The following is an 11,053-nucleotide window of genomic DNA, read 5'->3' on the forward strand; positions in this document are numbered from 1 at the left end:
TTAGGGTTGGAGCAATCGATTGGCACAAGTGTCAATCGATCAATGGATCGATTGGGAGTGTTATCACGAAGAGGCGCGGTAAATCGATCGAGTAATCGATTCAGCCGAAACCCAATAGTTCAGGTGATTGATTGGGAGATTATCACAAGCAAACAGAAGGTGGTCCAATCGATTAGCTGATCGATTGGATGTATTTTCTTCGTGATAACTAGTGGTTCCCCACCGATCAGGGGAGGAGAAAATCGCAACAAACAAAAGGCTTCGTAATCGATTGGGTGATCAATTAAAAAGGCTTGTAATCGATTGGCTAATCGTTTAAGTGATGAAAAAAGATCCATTACGAGGTTTGGATGGTTGGATGCTATCGGATCTGACATGACAATTGATTGGGGGTAAGGTCAATCGATTGGGAGCCCTAATCCGTAGGATATAAAAGTGATTGCGAAGATTCAAATACAACACTTCTTCGACACTTCTTCTCTGATTCTTTCCGTCAGTTCTTGAAGGTTCTTGGAGCAAAGTGCTACTGTATTTCTAAGCATCAAGAGACTATCCACAATAACAAGAGATCAAGAGAAAAGATTCTTCATTATAGTATTCATTTCTTTGTTCTTGTTGTATCTTTTATTTTATTCTCATGTTAGAGTTTGTACTAGACTTCTCCACCTCCTAGAAGGAGGATTTCATAGTGTACTGTGAGTAAGAAGAGTGGACTTTTAGATTAGTCATCTCAAGGAGCTGGATACCAAGTAAAATCAAGGGCGTTAGCTTTTGCTCTAAGTTTCCGCTGCAACAAATCATTAACGAAGTGATTGGAGTTAATCACCCCCTATCTCACTGTAGTATTTTACAATGGTTCCCTTGCTTGGTGATGCCCATCCTAAGATTGTTTGTGGAGTCTGTTTGATCTTCATCTTTAAGAGGGGCCTTAAAGTTGAGTGTACTCTTGACTTCCTCCTGTGCCACCTCTCCTATCACCATGATATCCTCTCGGGATAGTCTAGTAGCTAGCGCATGGGGTATTGTCATCATGAGGTCTGGGATTTGAATCTTGGCATAGCCGAGGTAAATGTCTCTCTCATACGTCAGTCATGATTCCAAAAATTAATAGTCATCCATGATTTACTTCTTTCATATTAGCCCTGTGACGAATTGATGGGGGTGCTGGGGCGAGTTGCCACCGTGTTAGTTATTGAAGATTCAAGAATGAGAAATTGAAAGTAAAGGACAAACTTGAATTTCCCCTTTAAGATAATTTATAGAGTTCAAAAAAAATATCGATCTCAAGGCAATATTTTTATAGTCGTACGATTAGATTCTCAGTGCTCGTTCACAATCCTAATGCTCTAGATTTGGAGTCATCCTCTTCGGATGATCTCTCTAGTATCTTTTTTTTTTTTTTTATCGTTTCTCACTTAATATATTGCTCTATCTCCCTTGTGTTCATTCAATCACAACACACATCACCTAGGCACCATCACAATCACATGCATCGAGTGAGCTATGATCAAGAGTAGACCGTTAATTATCACCTCATATTTCATGTGATGAACACTCTATATATGTGGCTTCTTCTCGCATCTCAAGTGTTCGATAACACCTTTTATGACACATTACTTCCTTTTCTTATACGTCAATTTCATTCAAAAGTAAATATTATCAAAGAAAATTTTCATTTTGCCCTATTTTTTGAAAATATTATAGTGCCCCTTATTATCCTTTTCATCAAATAGATATTAAAAAAAAACAATATCAATACAATACCTCATTGTATTTTTCAATCAAAAATATCCTTATTCTAATATTGTTATAACAGTTATAGTCATAATTAGTACAACATAGAATAAAATTGTTCTAACTTGATTAAAATTAATATAATAAATAGAATATTATTATATCAAAATACTCTTTATGAAAATTAATTAAACTTGATTAAAATTATTCTAATTTAGTCAAAATCACTTTTTACAATATTGTAGTAGATATGACCCTAACTATTACAACAATAATAAAGTAATCTTGGTTCAGTTGAAAAGATCTTAATCAATTTTGAAAATTTTTAACTAAATTAATTAAAAAAATATTGTTATATAATAATACTCCATCTGTTACAATTTTTGATGAAGTTGGAGCAATTTTACAAAAACAAAGTACTACAACTTGCTCCATGGTTGACTAAATTGACCCAAAAGAAGAAAAAAAATGATTTAATTTAATACCTCATAATAGTTATATATGATTATAGATACTCCGACAAAACGGTAATAAAGATATTTTTGAAATAAAAATATAATAGGACATTATTTTGATATTTTTTTAAAGAAAATGATAATAAATTTGGTTCATTTGATTTTTAGCCATTAAATTTCATGGGAGGAAGTTAACTCTTTATTTTTATTTTCAAAAAAATCTGCTTATAGGACAACAAATAAGGAGGAGATCAGAATTTGAATGAACTAATATTTTTATTGATATGGCGAGTCAATAGGAGGAAACTATCGAGGGAGAGATCTTGAGCACTCTGAGAAAGTGCCTAAGATACTTGTAACATTCAACTAGAGCTTAGAATAAGCGTCGAGGTTGGACTCAATATGATCATTCTGACACTCAAGTTAGCACAAGGGTTAGAAAAAATAAAAGATATAAAGTAGTAACAGAGTTTAGATGATTATCCGCCTATATTTGTGCTCATGGGAGTGGAAGACCTTTTAAAGAGTGGTAAAATATATCTGTTTCTCCAATATATACGCATTCATTTATCACGTTCTTTGAGATGTGTTGATATTCTCTATATTTTTTGGGAGAAACAATCTAGAATGAAGTGATTATATCGCCTCCCACATTTTTAACATGTCACATAGGATGAGGAACGACCGAGCCTTACAGGGTTGGAGAGGTCAAGGAGATCAAGTCAAAGAGGTTTGGAAGGTAGGGTCGTCGAATCTGGAGAAGTGTAGGAAATCAAACCCAAAGGACCGAGCTGGAGAGGTTTAGGAATTATGTGTTGAGGGTGCCTGATTGTGTTGAACTGAGCGAGTTGGGTGTACCAAACTAAGGGAGTTGGATGTATCGAACTATGAGACTCGGGTGTACCAAATTGAGGAAGTTAGGTGTACCGAATTGAGAAACTTGGGTGATTGAACTGAGGAAGCTAGTTGGGTGTAGGCTATGTTCCTGACTCGATCCGATTTGTTTCATGACTCGATCTGATTTGTTTCATGACTCGATCTGATCATTCTGACTTACACCATGGCTTGACTTTTGACCCAACAGCTTGACTCTTGGCATGGTCTTGCCACATGTAGACTCCTATATCCACCATACCACAAGTCTTCCCCTAGAATCTAGTCAAAGGAGGCTTAAATCCAATTGACTAGACTACTCATACATCCACCACATTACAAGTCTTCCCCTCGAATCTAGCTGAAGGAGGTATAAGTCCGACTGACTAGACTAGTATAACTTGACTAGATTATGAACCCGGATTTTAGGGCTAACGTGACTGTGTCACTTTAACCACCTTTTCATCTGCAAGATCAAACAACTAAAAATCCTGAACCTTGACTATATTAGGGCTGGCGACAGAGGAAGGCCACCGTATTTGATTGTTTGTTCATCTTCAAGTTCTATCCATGACGATCCCTGCAATCTCGTTAATTTATCATTTTCGCTGTAAGTTTTCCCTTTTCCCTTATGCTCTTGCCCCTATTGCTGTAAGTCTTCTAGACTCAGTATATGACTTGAGCGTCTTTGATTTTGAGCACACATAGACTCAGTGTATAACTCAAGTATTTTCGATTTTGTGAGAGCATGCATAGACTCAGTATATGACCCAAGTATCTTCAATTTCATAGGGGCATGCATACACTCTGTATATGACCCGAGCATTTGCGATTTCATGGGAGCACACATAGACTCGAACTATGACTCGAATGTCTTCAATTTTGTGGTAGCATGCATTGATATATTTCTTTGCCCGACTCAAGTGATGGTTGAAAGTTATTGAAGGATACTTCACCAAAGATCAGAAGAGGTCTCCTTCATGTAGACTTTGGGAAAAAGAACTTCATTGGTGGCCGAGGGCACATTCAAGACAACTTTATTAAATTGATGTATGTATTCTCTCAAGCTTTCTTTAGTCATCTTCTTCAAGGCAAATGATTGAGAGGCATCTTGAAGTGCCACTTGCCGCTGGCAAAGTGATATAGGAATGCAACCTTGAAGTTGGTGAAGGTTTGGATGGATGAGGGTGGTAGTCAATTGAACCATCATTGAGAAGACCTAGAAAGAGTCGTTAGAAAGTCTCAACACTTGACGCCATCGGTGTACTCGAATCAGCTTAGATGGTCTTCAAGATTGGATGACATGGTGTATTCCCTAAGTTGAGGTGTCCGGAAATTACATTGTAGCTCATCATCCATGACACGACTCAAGAAAGGTGTGCCTTGGAAACTCCTTTCTTCGGCATGCAAGGGCTCTTTGCCTTTATTCTGGTTAGGAGGGATTGTCTCTCCTGCTATCGATTTATCTGAGTGTTATTCAGGTGGGATCACAGTCTCCATGACTTAGTGAAGCCGATAGGGGGAGGGCCTGCTAGATCCAACGACACTCGACTAGGAATAAGAGACATATTGGTCGAGACGTTGGATACTTCTTCAGGAGTTGGATTCGCAAGAGAGAGTCTTTGCAGAATCCGCTGCACTACCTGATCAATTAGCGTTTGGAACTCTTCTCAAGTCATGGTGATAGTTTCACCCCAAGCCATGTCGCTTGTGGAGTTGGGACCTGTGACAGTTCTCCCAGGTTTCACCATCTCAACGTCTTAGCTCAGGCATTTTTCATAGACGACGTCAATTTATTCATGTCTAAGATCGTGGTATGGTGAGTCAACGGGAGACAACTGTTGAGGGGGAGATCTTGGACTCTTCGGTGATGAAGAAAGCACCTAGGATACTTGCAACACTCAACCAAAGGTTATAATGAACACCAAGGTTGGACTCGGCATGACCACTCCAATGCTTAAGTTAGCACAGGGGCTAAGGAAAAGTAAAAGTTATAGAGTAGTAGCAGAGTTTAGATGATTATCCGCGTATACATGCACCCATGAGAGCATACAACCTTTTAAAGGACGACAAATTGTATTTCTCTGAGATATGTACATCCATTTACCACTTTCTTTGAGATATAAATTGACGTTCTCCACGTCTTTTGGGAGAAACAATTCCATGAATGAAACAATTATGTTGCCTCCTGTTAGGGTTGCAAGGTTGCAAACATAGTCCCATATTAAAAACACATGGTAAAGATCATGAGTTTATAAGAGGAAAGATATCTTCATTGGCATGAGGCCTTTTGGGTAGAGCCCAAGAGCAAAACCATGAGGGCTTAGCCCCAAAGTGGACAATATCATGTCATTGTGGAGATATCTAAATTCTTATTGATCCTACAATTGGTATCAGAGCCCGGACTGCCAGAAGATTTAACCACCGACTGTGCACAAGAACTATGGTATGATTGAACCATGTGGGTACAATATTGACCTTGAACAAAGAAAGTGGGGGCTCCTATGTTCGGATCAAGAGGACCAGACACCAGGCAGGAAGTCCTAGTTGCGACTAGGCAAGGAAGTCCTAGTAGGTCGGGTGGACCGAGGGGCAGGAAGACCTGGTGGGTCGAGGATCGGACGTGGGAAGTCTATGGTCCTTTGTTTGAGGGGGGATTGTTAGGGTTGCAAGGTTGCAAATATAGTACCATATTAAAAACACATGGTAAAGATCATGGGTTTATAAGAAGAAAGATATCTCCATTGGCATGAGGCCTTTTGGGTAAAGCCCAAGAGCAAAACTATGAGGGTTTAGGCCCAAAGTGGACAATATCATATCATTGTGGAGATATCTAAATTATTATTGATCCTACACCTCCCACATTTTTAATAGGCTACATAGGATGGAGAACGATCGAGCCCAATAAGCCTAGAGAGGTCAGAGAGACTGAGTCACCGAGTCTAGAAGAAATTGAACCTAGAGGATCGAGCCGAAGAGATTCAAGAATCCTGTGCTAAGGGAGCCCGATTGTGTTGAACTGAGAGAGTCAAGTATTCAGAACAAAGGAGGTTAGGTGTACCGAACTGAGAAACTCGAGTGGTTGAATTGAGGGAGTGATTATGTTCTTGACCTAATCTGACCTATGTCATGACTCAATCGGATCTTTTTGTAACTTACACCTTGATTTAACTCTTGATCTGGCCATACCATGCGTAGACTCGTATATCCTGTAGGGATATCAGTCGACCGGTTGGAAGGGGGATTGAATAGACGTGACCCCCAAATCGTTCGCTTGCTAGGTATTCGTTAGTGCGCAAGCAGAAATACAATAACAAATACTAATATGAATACAAATATAAACAAGAAAGAAATGCAAACCGCTAACACATTCGTTTACGTGGTTCAAAGATAATTTGCTCCTACTCCACGGTTGTCCGTAAGGTGGGAGATCCTGATCCTTCGGTGGATTAGCCCCCGGTAAACTCCGGCTACTCAAGTAACTCCTTGTGGGTGGAGAAATCTCACCACAACACCAACCAAGAACACTTGGACACAAGAGAACCTTGAACACTTTGGTGACTACTAATTAGACTTTAACCAAGTCTAATTTCATCAACTTTGGTCGGCCATTCCAAGCTCTATTATATAGATCTTGACAAATCAGCAAGGCTAATTTTACCGTTACCAATCGATTAGTCCTTGCACCAGTCGATTGGTGCTAGCCCAATGGCACTCCAACAGCTCTTTACCAGTCGACTGGTCCTTGCACCAGTCGACTGGTGCCTGGTCGTTAGAGCAGAGAAGCTCTCTATGCTCACCACCAGTCGACTGGTCCCAGTACCAGTCGACTGGTACAATCCTAACCTTAGGGTTTCCCATTCCGAGTACATTTCTCTCACACTCGGACCCTCACGACTCACTTGACTCTTCTTCGCAGCTTTGGTCTCTTGCCTTCAAGCCTACTTCATTTGGCTATCATCCCTCGGATGCATCCAAGATCGCGGCTCGTCCCCAAAGTCATCCTTCACGTATACCTCGAAGTCGCTTCCCTCGGCCCTTGTCCTTGCTGCCTTGTCCACGGTCCCTCGGATGCTCCATCCTTCACCGAACCCGAAGCCATCAACCTGAGTCACATGTGTATCCTGCAGTCCTACACAACTCAAGTACACATATCAAATACAAGGGTGAACCTAACTTAAACCCTTTGCCCAAACACATGGTCTCACGGACCATTGGGATTGCTCCAACAATCTCCCTCTTTTTTGATGTTTGGCAATACGTTTAAGTTAGGGAAAACATATAGCAAAACAATATGTTAAAAACAACAATGGACTTACATTGTCAATGCTACACACTTGGACTTACACCGCTGAATGAATTTACATTGCCAAGGCTACACACTTGGACTTACACTGCCGAATGGACTTACGTTGCCAAGGCTACACACTTGGACTTACACTGCCGAATGGACTTACGATGTCAAGGCTACACACTTGGACTTACAACGCTGAATGGACTTACGATGCCAAGGCTACACACTTGGACTTACAACGCCGAATCAAAAATAATGCAACATGCACTTGAACCTATCTCAAGGCTCCCCCTATACCTAATCTCCCCAATGAGCTAGGATTTTCCCACAAGGATATTTAAGAACCTATCACAAGGCTCCCCCCCTATGCAAAGACACTTAAGGTTTTCCCAACTAAACCTTACTTCTCCCCCTTTGTCTAACATCCAAAAAGCTCTCCAACAATACCCTAATTGTTGAAAACTTGTTGTCCAAACTTACCCTAAACTCATGTATTTATCCCCCATGGATCCCATACATCTAAACGAGTTGACATGGTCAAGAACAGCACTGAAAAATAATATCAGGCTGGTACCAGTCGACTGCCCCTTGGTACCAGTCGACTGCCCCTATTGAAATCAACACACAGAAGCATTCTGTGTTCAAAATCTACTGTTACCAGTCGACTGGTTTGGCATCAATCGACTGCCCTCATTAAAATGAACTTACAAAACTATTCTGTGCTCAAAAATGCTGTTACCAGTCAACTGGCATCTGTACCAGTCGACTGGTATCTGTACCAGTCAACTGGTATCTGTACCAGTCGACTGGTACCCTATTTTTGAAAAAATTAACCTTTTCTGACCAACTTCAGAAATACACCAGAAATTCCACAGACCTCCAAAAATTTCTAAATTTTGTGGAGAGGTCTGTTTTACTAGTGTCTACTTGGGAAAAATATATTACAAAATGTATCTATCACCAATCCCAAGATTGATACAAAATTCAAAACTAGCTAAATGGTTCAATTGAACCTTGACCTAAAGTCCTAGTTTTGGCTTTCTCTTGATGTATTTGCCCATACCAACCCATAATGCATCCCTAGCATTGGTTTATATGGCATCTATATGTCCAAAACTAATTATCATGTTATATAATCTCAAATGTCATATTTCTTGCATGAAACACAAACCATGTGTGCCAAATCCCTAGGTTTGAGACTCAAGTTCGTCTCCAAACCATTTGACACACTCCATGGCTCCTCTAGACTCCCAAGTAAATCCCACCTGAGATCCATTGGCCATGGATCCTAACTTGACTCTTTGAGCTCCCCCTAGAACTCTTAACCTTAGCCACCTCCCTAGGTAACTCCTCCACAATTGTTAGGCCACATTGGTGCACCTCCGGTGACATTTGGCCTATAAACCTAACCTTCTTAACCTTGGATACCTTGTCCTTGGTTAATTTCTCCTTACCTTTAAATGGCTTTCCCTTGCCATTTATTGACTTCTCCTTGCTATAGTCATATGCAACCCTAGCATAAGACTTTACCTTAGCATTGGAGACATTAGATCGGTAGCCCAAACCCGATCTATCATTGTTGGATTTTTGACTACCCAACACCATGCTTAACCCTCTAGATTCAACATTGAATCTATCTAGGTTTTTCTCCAATTGATCAAGCTTTGCTTTCAAAGCTTGATTTTCCCTTTCTAGGTTCCTAAACCTAGAGTTAACATGTCCACCATGGACATTCCTAGACCTACCCACTTTTCTAGGTATATGTCGCCCCTTTTTGGGATTAATGTCTTGGTTCTCCTTAGGTCTACCATTTCTAGGTTTATCATGCATGGGTTTCCTAGGGTTTTAATCTACATTAACCTTATTCCTATCATGATATTTAAATCTAAAATTTTGCATGGGCATACTATGATTAACAAAATCATTTCTCCTAGCATGCATGGAAGAATGAAAGTTTGACTTCAAATTTAAACTAGGGTTTACCTTACTCTTTACCTTTGGAACTCCCCCTAGACTTGAGCTCCTCCTCTTCTTCTTCTCCCATTTCTTTAATTGCTCCAACTTCTTGAACTCTCCCTTCCTTGGGCATTTTGTGTGGTAGTGCCCCATTTCACCACATGTGAAGCATCTAATATGCTTCTTCTCCTTCTTCTTCTTGGCACCATTATTTCTACAACTCACATTAGTATCTAAAATAATTTGAGTGAGTTTAGATTTTACCTTCTTACCCATAGGACATCTACTCTTGTAGTGTCCCTTCTCATTGCAACCAAAGCAAAATATGTTGTTCTTTGACTTCACTTCGGTGGAGGTGCTTGCTAGGTTGACCACTTCCAAGACCTCTTCTTCATCCTTTTCACTTGTCTTGGATTCTTCTTCAATCTTTTCACTTGTCTTGGATTCTTCTTCAATTCTTGAGGATGTAGATGATGGCTCATCATCCTCCTTCTCCTCGGATGTGACCGAATTCACTCCCTCTTCCTCTTTTGATGTTGAATTGGTCTCCACATTTGATTGGTCATTCTTCTCTTCTTGGACCACTTCATCACTTTCTTCGAATCTTTTCTCCTCTTGTGTAGGTATAAGTTCTTCCCATTGAACCTTCTTTATCTTGCTCCACAAATCATGAGCATTCTCGTATTCACCTACATGACCCATTACATCATTAGGTAAAATATCAATCAACATAGATATTACCTTTGAATTTGCCTTCGATCGTGTGGTTTGCTCCTCCGTCCAATATCATGGTCAAAGCTTCTTCCCTTTCTTATCCTTCGGGACTTCGAACGGCTCCTTGACCACCATCATGGTGTCCCAATCCATGTCGAAAAAGACCTTCATCTTCATCATCCAATAGGTGATGTCCCATAATCCTCCGCCTTCAAACTTCGACGGTTCAATCAAGCCGGTCATCCTTGCTTCCTCAGCGGTTAGACCGAAGAAGAGCGTCCTCACTCTGATACCACTTGTAGGGAGATCAATCGGTCGGCTAGAAGGGGGGTTGAATAGACGTGCCCCCCAAATCGTTCGCTTCCTAAGTATTTGTTAGTACGCAAGTGGAAATACAATAATAAATACTAATACGAATACAAATATAAACAAGAAAGAAATGCAAACCGCTAACACGTTCATTTACGTGGTTCGTGTTGGGATCTTAGATGGCTAGAGGGGGGTGAATAGCCTCTTTGAAAAACACTAAACAGAAATTTCTTCAAGAACTTTGTTAGCACAGCACAGCGGAAATAGAAAAACTAAAACGAAAGAAAACAAACACACAGCAGACACAAGGATATACGAGGTTCGGGGATAACTTGCCCCTACTCCTCGGCGTGTCCGTAAGGAGGACGACTCCTTGATCTTTCGGTAGATCACACCCCGGACAAGATCCGGCTAAAGATGTCTCCTTCTCGGTGGAGCAACCTCTCAACAAAGTCTCAGATGATTATAGATTTAAGCACAAGACTTACAGTGGCTGAGAAAAATATTAAGATGAGCTTACAGCCACGCGGAGAAGAGAACAGAGCAGAGAGCGCACAAATCAACCTTCTCAGCAAGGAGCTCACAGCTTCACCAACTTGCTCTCTCGAAGGCTTGATCACAAAAGACAGAGAATTCAGAATTTTCCTTTCTGAACTCCTCTTCTTCCTACTTATGTCTCTCTGCTCGTATCACCGCCGTCTGCAGAATCGCTGCTGCC

Source organism: Zingiber officinale, chromosome 9A, assembly GCF_018446385.1.
Source record: "Zingiber officinale cultivar Zhangliang chromosome 9A, Zo_v1.1, whole genome shotgun sequence".
Lineage (NCBI taxonomy): Eukaryota > Viridiplantae > Streptophyta > Magnoliopsida > Zingiberales > Zingiberaceae > Zingiber > Zingiber officinale.